The 13,988-nt window shown below is 36.8% G+C and overlaps 1 long non-coding RNA gene across 4 annotated transcripts; it reads right to left on the reverse strand.

Annotated features, from left to right (window-relative positions):
• Positions 1–9,214: 9,214 nt before the first annotated feature.
• Positions 9,215–9,868, reverse strand: LOC129732606 (uncharacterized). 4 transcript variants are annotated; one of them, XR_008729296.1, is made up of 3 exons: positions 9,805–9,868; positions 9,548–9,687; positions 9,215–9,471 (listed from the first exon to the last, which is right to left on the reverse strand). It is a non-coding gene; the product is annotated as an uncharacterized LOC129732606 (long non-coding RNA). The 4 variants fall into 4 exon arrangements; XR_008729293.1 differs by having other exon boundaries at positions 9,548–9,708; positions 9,805–9,855; XR_008729295.1 differs by having other exon boundaries at positions 9,744–9,828.
• Positions 9,869–13,988: the final 4,120 nt, after the last annotated feature.

Consider the following 13,988-nt stretch of genomic DNA (forward strand, 5'->3'; position numbering starts at 1 on the left):
AGTGAAGTGACAAAAATCACCTCCGTGGAGTGAGATTGACAGTGAAGTGAAATTGAGAATAGGACAAGTGAAATGAGATTGTTTCCCAGTTCAAAAATCTCTAAGTCCCAGAAAGTCGTTTTTTCCGTTTTTTCAGATAACACCAGATCTTGACGTGTTCTGCATTTCTAAAACATTCGGCATCAAATAAAATGTTTTTTTCGGTAGCGAAAATTTCCTGAACTAGTTTGCATTATTTTTCATCGGGCAAAAAAATGAAAGTTTTACCGCTTTAAGGCACGGATCAAATTCTGATTCGTTTCGTTACTGAAGAATAAATCCAATATTTACCATTAGATCACAAATCAATCAACTTTAAGACTTATGGCATCTTCTTGGAATCATTTCACCGTTCAAAATGGTCGTGAAATAATTCCACGCGAAACGTCGCTTTTTCCGTTCTCACTTCACTGATATGACACTCATAATAACCCAGATTTCACGGCAGATGTCACTTCGCGAAAATGTGTGACGGTGCGATTGGTAAACGCAAGATTCATCTACAACGCAGCGGAATAGTAGCAGAAGCTGAAAGGCAACGATGACAGAGCATTTTTTTTCTCTTCTCTCTGTGTGTTTTGATAGTACGACGCATCACAACAAGCGCACTATTGTAGAACCAGTTCCCGGAGTAAAAAATCACTCAATGGTGGGTCAACCAACACGTGTACGGGGAAGTGGGAGCGGTTTGTTTTTGGTCTGCTCGGTCATAATCGAAAGTGAGTGGCGCAAAAATTCTTGGTGAATCACATTATAAACAACACGTTATCGAGGCATGGTGATAAAAAAGGCCATTGGGCACATCGTAAGTGATTTACACCTGGCAGTTGATAGCGCGGAGAAGAATGTTTATCTCATGCATGACTCGGTATTAAAACATGTATGAACCACGTGAGCAAATAATCGTAAACAGGCATCTCGAGTTACATTCTTAAGGAACCCATGCTTCGGTTTGTATGATACATTAAATTAAAATTTAAAAACAAAATTAGTAACATATGCTCTCGAGTATATTATATTCAGGGGTTTAGGTTGAACCAGAATGATGGAGGTGGAAGTTATGGATAAATGAAAATTTTTAGAATATCATCAAATCTCGTATAGTAATATAATAATTAGAAAAGGTTAAAGTACAGGAAAAAAAATAATTTAATATGTATATTACCTTTTAGGTGTTCACATCAACACTTACAAGGGATAATCATAAAAAATAATCCTACCCTTACAACTACAAACTAAATGCAATTATTATAAACGGTCCTTTTTTAACTTTTAATAGATTGCTGAACAAATTTAAAATAAAACTAGATAATATTGTACATAGATGTACCTACCATAATAAAAAAATATTGCAGATAAGTGTGATTACGATATTTCTTCATAAACGGCTCTGTGGTTGCCGTTGGTTTCTTAATAACTTCATAATTACTTATGTATTATACAGTGCTCTGATCAATCCTTTTTTCTACCGAAAACACAAAAATATCAGTCATTCAATTTCATCTTATCCGCTTTGTGCGAGACTTCGTACACCGTTCGTCTCTCCGAGCTGTCGCGTTCAATTTCGTTTTCCGATTGCAAAATAAAACGAACGGGCATAACGATCATCTCTTTTCCTCTCTAGTGTAGAATCCTCGCAATCCTGTTCGCACTACTTTATGACGATTTTTTTCGCATTTTCCTTTTGTTCAATATCCATTGATTTTTAGTGGCAATGAACGACCGGAAAAAAAATCATTTGACCGGCAGTCGCTGTATGCTTCTGATGCGTAGGGGAGGATTGTACAAAACGCACCAGTTAAGCATTTGCGCGATTTACAGCGCTTCAAATCATTTCAAAGCGACATTGAACCTGTAGGATGATTCTAGGATCTATTCATTGTATGTTTATGACGAAGTTTATTATAAAATACTCGATTTCTAAGTCTTTTTCGGTAAAAATTACCATTGCCGCCAAACAAGCCTGTGACCAAAACGCACCACACCAAAGGTCAGTATGCTCCAAAGCAGTAGGCTAATATGCCACTAGCAGAAATCAGCACGCGAAGTGAGAAGCGCTTGATGTCTCGAAAATAAAATGAAAAATAATGAAACATGCTCTAAGTTGTCCAGCAAGCTCTTCATAGCGCATTCTGCCCCAATTTTAATTTTGATTGTTTTTAGGTAAAAGTTAACGAAAGTTAGTAAATAAATTTGAAATACTCATAATGTTATAAACTCCAAAAGTGTAAAGGTTAGGGGAACCATAGTTTTTGTATTATTTACAAGTCAGTTAATCATAAAAGCTTAAATAAAATTCATGAATAATTACATGTTGGACAGAGCCACAGCCAATTGCACAGTTTTTTGAGTATTTTAGTCATTATGGCACATCTTTTTATATGAGAACTGTAGAGAAGCTGGGTTTTAATGAGAAAAGCGAAGATTTTCATCATAAAAAGCCACATGTGTAAGTATTTTGGGGATTCAATAGCATGGGCCATCTTACCCAACTGGTGGTGCGTCTTGTACGGTTCTCCCCTATATTCTGTTACAGCATTTTGGTGGCTGGAGGCGCTTGTTTTTGTTGTTGTTGTTATTAATGTTTAGCGATTATGGAAAAGTAAGGTGTTGAAGCTGTTTGATTAATTCTTCATACATCTCTCAAAGCATCCATGGAAATCAAAGCATCGCGTTTGGACATGAGTAGTGTAGTTACATCTGCCAACGCGGCTAGCACTTTATGTTGCGCAGCTCGCGTCGCGGCGGTGCACAGTGGGGCGGCTCCATACAAATGCTGGCCAAGCGAAAAATTATCTTCAAATCAAGGAAAATACATGGTTTTTATATAATTTTGGGACGCTGAGTACGAATTTGATATTATTTTTGCATGAAAATGCGTATTTTTGACGCCAGGGAATATTTCATGTTTTTTATATATATTATATGAGGAAAATTTTACGTCGGCTTCAGTCTTTTGGAAAATAAAATGCATTATGCTTGAAAGACTTTCATATGCCATAAAAAACATTAAATATTAATCAGTTATCAAGAAAAAGAAAAAAAAATTGAAAAATATGCTTCGTGTTGAAAATTACTTAAGACTTGTTTTTTTTTTTTTTTCAAAGTGGCTATTGATTCTTTTTATCGCATTCGCATTTTTTCCATTTGCATTTTTTTCCATTCACTTTCACCTTCATCTTTATTTTTGTGTTCATTTTCAATACAGTTTTAATATCTTCAAGAAGGGTTTTTGAAATGCAGTTTCTAACGTCAAAATAACTATTCACTATTTGCTCTGTAGAAATTAGCAGGTGATGTATTATGTCATGGTTTATGTTTACACGATTGTTTTTACATGTGACTGGTATGATATAAACTTAAAACATGATTTTGGTAGTCAGTGCTGGTGATCCAAAACATAAACAATGACTAGTTTTTGATACTTCGTAAATTATAGAAATATAGATCAGTTAAACTTGTACATATGCAAACAGTGTGATTAATTATACTGAAACTTGTTCGAAAACGTTGTTATTATCAGACTAATATGAGCCATTTGTTATTATGTAGACGGTTTGCAGTGTACAATTCAAATTTACATTTTTGAAATCCGACACGTGCCGAACACTCGTTGTTTCTCTTCGAAAGAAAGGTACTCTGCGCAACTCTGCGCAAGATCGGACTAGATGCATTTTAAGGCATTTTTTCCAAGCTATCTTTTAAAACTAGTGCCAATAGTGCCAAACTCTGCCGTTTAAACTTTAAACGCTGTTTTATGCAAAAAATACGTAATTTTTTGATTCCGTCAATTTATACATATATACATTATCCAATGATGAGGATTATACATTATCCAATGATTAGGATTTATTCTCCACTATTTTATAGACAACTTTTACTTAGACGTCATCAAGATTCAAGTTACTCTTGGGGCTCCAGCAAGTTTCGCAACATTGCATTTTTTTTTTCAAGAAAAACGCTAAAAAACGCTGACTCAGTACACTTTGAAAAATCATAGAAAATTCAAATTTTGTCGTAATGCTCTAAAAATTTGGATCCTGTCACTTCAATAGTATACAACTATAGGAAAAATATAATTGAAATGAAATTCACGTTTCCAATTTTGGGTCGATGGCCAGCGATTCCCCACTGTGCGGTGGTGTACTTTGTCCGAAGCTAATTTAGATTTTCGCATCGCTAAGTACAGGTCAGACTCGATTATATATAGTCCCTGAATTTTTTCCACTATATATAATCGAATTTTATATATAATCTAATCAGAGAAAAAATGTATTTTATTCATTTTACATGAATGTTTTATTATTTTCGAATAAATAGGAAGAATTTTATTTTTGACACATCCCCCTAAAAGTCAGCAAACACAGTTATTATGAAAATTATACATATATCTTGTAGTTATTCCTGGTGTCAAATGGAAAGAAAAAGTTAGATCAGTATATATTGATTTGTCAACTCGTTTGTTTTTAATTTCTCAAATTTTTACTACCAGATTTAACACGAAACAATAAATATGGACCTAAATAACGAAATATGGACCACGAGTGGAAACTCGATACCTGGAACAGCAGCACCTTCTCGGAGAACTTGGTGTGTGAAACGAACTGCACCTCGAAGCTCACTTCCTTCATTGAGGAAGAGAATACGAAGTGCCCTGCCAGTCGTTGCCAGTCAGGATTAGATAGGTCTCGTCGTTCATCACTACCATCACGTCGCGTTTCGCCGGGAAAATCGACTTGGCCATCTCAGCCAGTCTTCAGTCGCTGCAAGGTACTTTTTTACTGTTCAGGCGGTTGTACCGACCCCCTGGCCAAGCGCCCGCAACGATATAGCCACTTTTCCCTCGGTCTTCCTCTTTCGCATCCTGTGGAGCTTCTTGTCGCTCAGGATCGGCCGCCGCCGGGAACTGGGCTTTTTTCCGACGTCTGATTGAATATTGAGAATAGGTTATGTTTCCATTTAATTCTACTACAAAAAATCGAATACACAATCGAATATACATGCACATGTTAGAACCCCCATGGCTCTGCAGGAGATCAATCGCAAAGTGGACAAGGTTTGGAAAGTCCGTGGCGGCAAGGCTCAGTTTTACCAGGACGGTGGAGCAACCAACGGATTCTTGTGTGATAGACAAAATGCAGGATCGCGTGACCTTCTGGAAGGCGATCAACGAGAGAATGTATTTGTTGAGCATTGAAGGTCGCTGAAAACTATCCAGGGTCCACGGTCATGTTTTACACATGACAAAGCCGTACTCCTCGACCAAATTTTCGGTAGTTGTAGAACCCGCAGAATGACAAGAACTACCACAATAGAAAACGCCGCCTAATATCAACGAGCTCAATATGTGTTGACCATGAGCTGTGTTCAAAAGCTTCTCTCAGTTGCTTTCGACAAAATTAACCTCCGCATTACTGTTGCAAAGCTGGAACGCTATGGCTTTAGCGGCGCTCTATTGGTCTGGATGGAAACTTATCTAACGGGTCGAATGAGCAGCGTTAACATTGGAGACGAGCTTTCATTTTTTTCCTACTACATCTGAAGACCTTCAAGGCAGTCACCTGGCACCGTTGGTGTTTCTACTTTATATAAACGACGGTAATTATTCGTTACGAGGCCCACGCCTGTAATTCGCAGACGACTTGAAACTATTTGCCAAAATTTTGAACATTCCAGATGCATTTTTTCTATTGCAGCAATAAAATTCATTTAGAAATTGGTGTGTGATCCGAACCGTACGACGCTAAATCACTCCAAATATTCGGTAAAAACATACACTAGAAAATTCATCCGATACTATTCGATTTTAGCATTAGATGATCGATGTCGTTAAAGATCTTGGTGCACTTCTCGATCGACCTCCACGTCGTACAAAATATAACAGAGTTTCGTCTGTACTTCATAATTAATGTTTAGTTGTTTTGTTGTTTTAAAAATTATATTGTTTCAGCGCAGGATTTTAAATTATTTTTTCAAAAATTTGTAAAAAAATTCAGATAATTTTCCAAAACCATCAATTAACAACCATTCTCTATCTCTCGTCATTATTAAGATATATCGATTTATTCGAAAGAGGGCTCCGGCATCTACAACATCTTGGCACTATTGGACAACAATCAGAGCTCTGAAAGAAAGCCCGGTTCTGGACGGCTGACGACCCTGAGCGACAAGGATGCTGAAGAGGAAGACCGAGGCTAAACATTGAAAAAGTACCTGGCGAACATGGACATACATGTACTACGCAGCGGCAGCGCCTGAATAAGAAGGTCGAGTTGATTTTCCCGGCAAATCACGACGTGGCGGTGCTGATAGACGACGAGAACTGTCTCACCCAAGATGGCAACGACTGGCAGGGCACTTCGTATTTTTCCTCCCCCACGAAGGAAGTGGACACCGAGGTGAAATTTTTTTTCACACACCAAGAAGGTGCTGCTGTGGCTGACAATCAGCGAGGAAGGGATGTCAAAGTTGCTCTTCTTTCGCTCCGGACTGGCTGTGAACGGAGAAATTTATAGTACAAAGTGCCTGCCGGAGGTTGCATCGTTCATCAAGAAATACCAAAAGCCCGAAGACGCGGTGTTTTGGCCAGATCTGGCGTTGGCCCACTACTCAAAGCGATCGTTGGAGAAGATGGAGCCATTGAATATCGATGTGGTACACCATTTTTGCGGATCCGCCCAACGTCCCCAAGTTGCGTCCCATCCAGGATTTCAGGCCAAGCCTGAAGCGTTAGATCCACTCCAACAATTTTGTCGCGAAAACTGAGGATGAATTGATAAATAAAACGACTAAAGAATTAAAAAAGCTAACACGATTACCTTCCAAAGATTTTCAATGGTTTCAACTCAATTATCTGTGTTAGTCTTTTTTTTATCACTACCCGAAAAGAGTCCATTTTTTTAACACATACCTTTTCAATATTTAAATTAATTTTCTTTGCGAGTTTAACGATATTTGATAAGTTCCAATACCTACCATTATAAATTCGGTAAGAAACCGAACCCGAACTGGCAAGTGAAATACACCCGTTTAAACATAACGTAGTACGCTTTAAATTAATCGCTTTCATAAAATTGCGCGTACTCGCTGGTAAACCACTATTCAATTAGCCGGAACCATTAGTCATTGTTCTCTTCGGATGATAATTTACTGTAATCGGCAGACTGACAAATCAATTAGTAAACAATCGTTATGTACCTATGCGCTGTAGAAGTTGAATTTTTTATTATTAAAAATGTAAATTTGTTTTTGAAAATAAGATTTGAATAAATTTTCAACGAATTAATTTGTGAAAACATGTAGAAATGTAGGAAAAGAAAAATGTGAAAATAGTAACAAATGTGAAAATGTAAAAACTGTCAAAAAGTTTAGAAATGTGGGAATATAAAAAAAATAAAAAATGTGGATAAAACGTAGAAAACATGTCTTAGGTGCGCAACTAAGTTCTCACTATTTGTCAATAGATGGCACCAGCAGTGAGTGCTGGCCAAATCCGACATATTTGAAATGTGATGTACCAAGCTGAGTCGTATGGCAAACAAACCGCGTTGACATCTCAGGCAATCCACGTCACTTCGCATTTCGATGCTGATCTTTCTTTTCTGATTTTGCTGAAACTTTTCACAGTTGTTTCTTTTTGATAAAAAGGTCATTTTTTGATAACAGTTTTTCATGTAGACTCGCGACTGCTGTTTCAAAAGGGCCTACCCAAAGTGGTGATTGATGGATAAAAATTTCTATATCAGAAAAACGGCTTGATTGATTGAAATGAGGTCTTCAACAAAGTTGTAGGTAATACAATTGCGGTTCTAGAAAAAATATATAGACGTTGAAATTTTTTTTTTTCTGTGCTAAATTTTCCAAATTGTCACAAAATATTAAATATCTCAAAAAGTCTATTTATTGTTTTATTCTAGGTACACATTACAATGTTAAAAATTCATCTTTAAGAGCATGATATCAATCCAATGCACTGTTTTTGTACCATAATTCATCATTTTCATACTGGCCCTGTAAAAATTGATAATGCGTAACTCACCGGCGGACCCTGTTATCAGAAGGTTGTGAGACGAACACACAAGGTAACCAATTCATTTATATAAAAAAAATCCAAATAGGTGTGTGAAAATCTCTGATTTTTTGCCAAATATTCGTTATTTGCTGGGTTAATTTTTTCGTTTAATTTGAAGAAAACGGCTGCTGCAGTGCTCCAAGCGAAAAAACGCACTTCGATCGGTTCCGCTGTTTTAGTAACGATAAGGATCCATGCCGAGCGCAGAAACAGCTTGCTTCGGTATTGAAAGTTATCCGCCAAGCCATGATTCAAAAACAAGGTTCCTTATATTTGAAGTCAAGGGACGTTGAGCGTCGTTTTTTCACCTGTAAACGCCTGAGGATTTGGTAGAACCAGGTCCATATTATTTATTATGAGCTGATTAAACAAAATTTATCAACTACTCACTGGAAAACGGCATCGACTTTAATTAGTGCGATTAAGCACTGCGCAAAAAACGGTTAGAAAACGAGCAAAGAGGCAAAACAGTGATTTTACTGCATGACAATGCTCCTCCTCATATTACCAAACTAGGTAAAACCCACAAAGAAATGCTAAAGTGGAATATCCTATTCTTCCCGCCATATTACTCCGATATGACACCGTAGGATTACTACTTGTTCCGTGCAATGGAACATTGTTTGGACGATCAACAGTTTTGCTCGTATGAAGGCAAATTTTAAAAATGGCTGGATTCGTAGATAACCTCAAAAGACGAACCCTTTTATCGTAATGGTATTCGAGCTCTGTCAGGAAAAAGGGACAAAGTAGTAGTTAGTGACTTGTATTATATATTGAAGATGTAGAAAAAGATAAATAATCAAAAACTCAAGATATGTAAAAGATGTTAAATAAGAAGAAATTGTATTTTTGATGAAAAATGAATGCACAAAAGTAAGAAATTTCGAATAAAAATCGAAATAGGTATATACTTATAAATTTGATGAAATTGAATTTCTGTTGCAGAGGAAAACCTTCCATTTTTTGTTTAACGTTCCATTTTCAAACGGTTCGTTTTTCAATCTAATTCATAAAACTATAATTTCTAAACAAACAAAAACGTTGCAAAGGAAACTGTTTGTTTGGCACTTACAATTCAAATGAAATGACATAGAAAAAATATTGCATTTTATACTTTATTTTTTTTCCATTTCCCTAAAACCCCACGCAACCAGCACCTGATGAAGCATAATATGTGTTAACGAAAGGATCCCAGAAATTATTCGTCCAAAAGCAAGCCGCGTTCCGTTAGCCCGTTGTTCGTCATATAATGCTTAAGCAGAACCTGCTTCTCTAAGCATCGTTACCAGGGGTCGACCTCCAGCTGGTGCTGGTCCACCTGGGTGTATATGGGTGCCGTTGTGTGGTGGACATGGAACCTGAAAAACAAGCACAAAGAAAAGAACAAAATAAACACCGGAACCTAATTTACCCAAGAAGAACAACATCACCAACCGTTGTGCCGTTTATGGTGGCGGTGCAGTTTCCATGATGTCCTAGAACTGCCACTGCAAAAGCCACCACCAGCAGCAGCAGTGCCATGAACGGTGTTCGGAAGTTCATGTTTTCGTTGTTTGTTTTACCCGAAAAATTCCCTTTAAAAACAATATGGTAAGCTTTGGAAAATTTTCGTCAGTTGTATGAAACGAACGTGTGATTAGCTAACTTTCGGTTGAAGTGACACACTCCAACCTTTCGCGTGATGCTATTACCTGATAGAACTGCTGGACTCGGATGTTTGACCGTGTGGTAAACCGTTGTTTATATACAGCTCGGCTCGGGTTCCACAAATGGCCGTGCTCATAGGGCAGGTCATAATGAATGGGACGGTTAGAAAAACAGAAAAAAAAAAACATTTCGCCAGCACTATTGTGAGGCTGGCATATTGTTCGATTGTACCTCAGTGAGTTTTTCCTCCATCGACTTTCAGCAGATGTGTCTAGTGTTGGGGTCGGGTCGGGGTTTTCCGGGCTTTGTGGTTTAAAAATAATGAAAAAAAAACAATATGTTGGTGGCCAGTCAATTAGCAGAGGGTTTTCCCCTCACATAAAACGTCACTGAGCATTGGTTTCACGTTATAAAAAATGGTTATGGTGGATTAAACCAATCTAATATGGATTGTTGGGTTATAAAAATAGAACTACTTTTAGTCTGTGTTGCATTTTTGAGCGTTTGACTGAATGTAAATAATAAACTGAGACAAACAATGTCGATGGTTAATTTTTTTTGTTGATGGTTTTAGAAATGTTGTGGTTTTAATTTTTTTCCCGAGCTCAATTTGAGATCAAATTTCTCTAGTCATTCCTAGTTTTTAGAATCTTAGCTTCATATGGGATCATTTTCTTGTTCGCTAGCCAATTAGAAAATAATCAACATCAACATTCTAATTGCACCCGAACGTGCTCCAGTTTCGCAACCATTTATTTATGCCTCCATCAGTAATCAGCAAATCGGATTTTCACATGAGGAAAGTGTGTGTGTGTGTACTGGAATAATAACAAAACCATCCCGGAGAGCAATAAGTCACGCTGCGAAATTGTCGCTTCCGTTCCGGCAAAGAAGAACTGGGCTGAGAAATCACCAGCTGTTGCAGAGCCGTAACGCCGCCGCCGCACCGGTGGGTGAAACGATCTGCAGCCCTATTGTACTCGAGATTTCGCAGGGAGTAAAATATTAATGCGGAAGAGCAGCGTAAAGCGAGTCGGTGCATGTGGAGTAAAAAAATCTGCTTGGGAAATGAAAAATGATTGCTGTCATCGGTGGGAGGTAAGCGAGGAAAGAGAAAGAAAAAGCCCTCACCTGATACCAGTAATAAAATGCAGAAACGACTTGACACGAGGGGATAACAACTCATATGTGTGAGAGCTAGAGGAAAAAAACAATGGAAGGAAATGGAGCATTTTGGAAAATGTACTTGAAACTTTTTGATGGTCTATAAAAACGTCATTATTTTTAGTGTATTGCGAAGTTTAATTCAATGGTATGTTTTGCGCGTCCGCCTAGGTTAAGTTTGATTCTCTATCAGTCAGTAACATGCCATAAATGAACGTTGTAAAAACTCTGCAACAAATTTCGTTGAATGAGAGAGCAAAAAAACGTTTTCAATCCATTTAGCGGTGTGGTCTGGCCTTTATCCAAACATATATCTAATAAAATCTGAATAAGCTTCGAATCTTTATCCGTGAGAAAGATAAAATACACCCAACACCCACAGCCCTGTTTCCCAACTCTATATAAACACGAACGCTATGGTCCGGAATGAATCACTTTTGCCGGTAATTCAAATTTTTTGCATTAAACTCGAACCTCGAAGTCCGGTAGAAATAATGAGCTACAAAGTTCGCCTGACTGTTGTAGCTTTCGTTGTTCTGGTTGCATATTGTATGACCGTTGCTACTGCTGCTGTTCAACATGGAAATTGTACGATTACAAACGGTCAGGTTAGTTGCGGAATTCGTTGTGAATCAATGACGCTTGTAACGTTTGCTTCGCATCGGAACAGATAAATTGCACACGAACGGATGGCTCGAAATTTCCACCCCTAGAGGCCCGATTTCCGATAACCCAGATTCCACGTCGTGATGCCTTTCAAAGTATTTCTAACAGCGGGTGAATCGCGAAACTAACTGAAGATTTTACGTTGCAGTTTGGCTATGGCTGTTTGCGCTGCTTCTGGTTCATAGAATGCACTCTGTTTTGATGTTGGCTTGTAGCAATTGTTGTAATTTATCCGTATTTATTTAGTGAATAAAGTGTTAGTTTTTCTCTTTTTATCCGCAGAAAGAATGTGTTGTGCTAATATTATCTTTTGAATCAGAATGCATGATTTCAAAATATTTTTTATGGACTCCAGATTTGGAAAACTGATATACCATGAAACGGGGTGAATTTGATCAATTTTCATAACAATTTCCAATTAACTAGCTTCATGTACATTTTTCCCGAAATAGTATAATTTTAAAACAAGTACTGGTATGTGCTCCAGTAAACCTTTATGGCTACTGATGATATTTCTATCGTCTACTTCAGGAAATAAACTCGATAATTTTATAAGGTACTACGAGGTAAATTGGGGTGAAATTGATCACCATACATTCTTTTGGCAATGTGCTTTTGAAGTAGAATACTTCTCTCAGGAAGTTCGGCTACATAGGGATGTAAAATGAAAATCTAAAACCGAAAAAAGTGAAAAATATGTCCAATTTCAAATGCTAATAAATCGGTTAGAATTCGACGGATTTCCCTTGTTCTTGCAGCAACAGATTGGAAATTCTTCTAAGATTCTTCTCAAATGAAGATAATTGTTATTTTATTATTCAAACTATTGTACTATTGAAAATAGTCAAGCCTTGTCAAAACGGAAAAAATATATTCTTGGTTTTACTTGCCAGCTACAGTCCAAATGTTATGTGTTCATTTTACTCACGTCGTATGACTGATGAATGAACCTATCAACAACTAAATACACCTGAGAAGTGTTCTCACTAATGTCGATAGTATTACAAGTTATCTGGGAGTTATCATAAATTCACCAATCATCGTTCATTAATCAGGTAGTTGGTGCATTTTTGTATAGAAAACCCCAGAAACATACATAACTAAAACATCACTCTACTCTTTCGTTCATGAATTGTCAAGTATCAAAGTTTAAGTAGCTTATAGTACAAGGTATAAGCTTTAAAAAAAGTATTTGATGATGTGCACCAGTTTGCCTCTTTCTCCTCTATATGCATTTGAATCTGGGAAATAATTTAATGGAAAAACGCTCTTACTTAGTATATAACAATTTTAGTAACATGCTGTCTTTGAAAGAAACCTGTGTTTTTATGTTGGTCATATTTGTCTGGAACATCATGTTCTTGAAAAAACAATATTCAAAAAGTTATGCCAGAAAAACTAAATCTGAGGGAGTTGACAGCAAAAATGCTTTGTATTTCAATAAATAGACGTCATAGAAATTTAATATTCTCTGCAAAGTTTCATATTTTGAAAAGTTCTACAACTTTTCCAAAGAAACTATTCACGTATCTTCGCTGTATCAAAAGTTAGAGTTTTTATTTTTATGATAGTAGGCCCTGATCAAAAAATATTCTTATCAACATTTCCGTTACATTTTTGTGAACAATTCTTTTGAACATTGTCTTTGGCTAACATCAACCGTTTAAGCACGAAAGAATTAAGTTCGTCAAATTGCCTTTTCCGACCACTGTGGAGTGAAGTTCCGGCTATCGTACAAGCCACAGGAGCATTTTGAAGAACAAGCACAAGGTCTAGATTGAATTTTCGCCACACCAAGAACTTTGATAAATTGCAATGCGCTTGAAATTATGACAACTTTGGTTCTACTTTTTCGATTCAGATAATAATTGAATTTTTATGAAAACATTCCTAGAAGTATCTATAACGCGGGCCGCGAGAAATGAAGCAGAGGGCCGGATGTGGCCCGCGGGCCGTACGTTCGACAGCCCTGCCCTAATCATTCTTCAGTGAACGTTTGTGTTTTATTATAGTTAACAATATTGTTGAACATCGAAAAATTTTAGAAAATAGCAATATAAAATTATATTACATAAATGATTTCAGGGGTATTCTAAACAAAACTGCACAATAGTTTATTTAAATTGTCAGATAGAAGCATGGTGTCTTCGACAAAGTTGTTTCTTACGAAATGTGCTAAAACTTTACTCAGAAAAGTGGATTTTTATATGCAAAATGAGAAAAACTAAATTCGTTTCTCACTTTTAGGTTGATCAATCTAAAAAAATTTAGCTTTCATAAAATGAAGAATTATTATTAAAGCAACTTTGCGAAGACACTGCGACTCAAGAAGTTGTTTGTTTCGTTATAAAAAACAATATTGTAGAAAGTTGAATAATTGTAGAAAATCAGCGTAAAA

Source organism: Wyeomyia smithii, chromosome 3, assembly GCF_029784165.1.
Source record: "Wyeomyia smithii strain HCP4-BCI-WySm-NY-G18 chromosome 3, ASM2978416v1, whole genome shotgun sequence".
Classification (NCBI taxonomy): Eukaryota; Metazoa; Arthropoda; class Insecta; order Diptera; family Culicidae; genus Wyeomyia; species Wyeomyia smithii.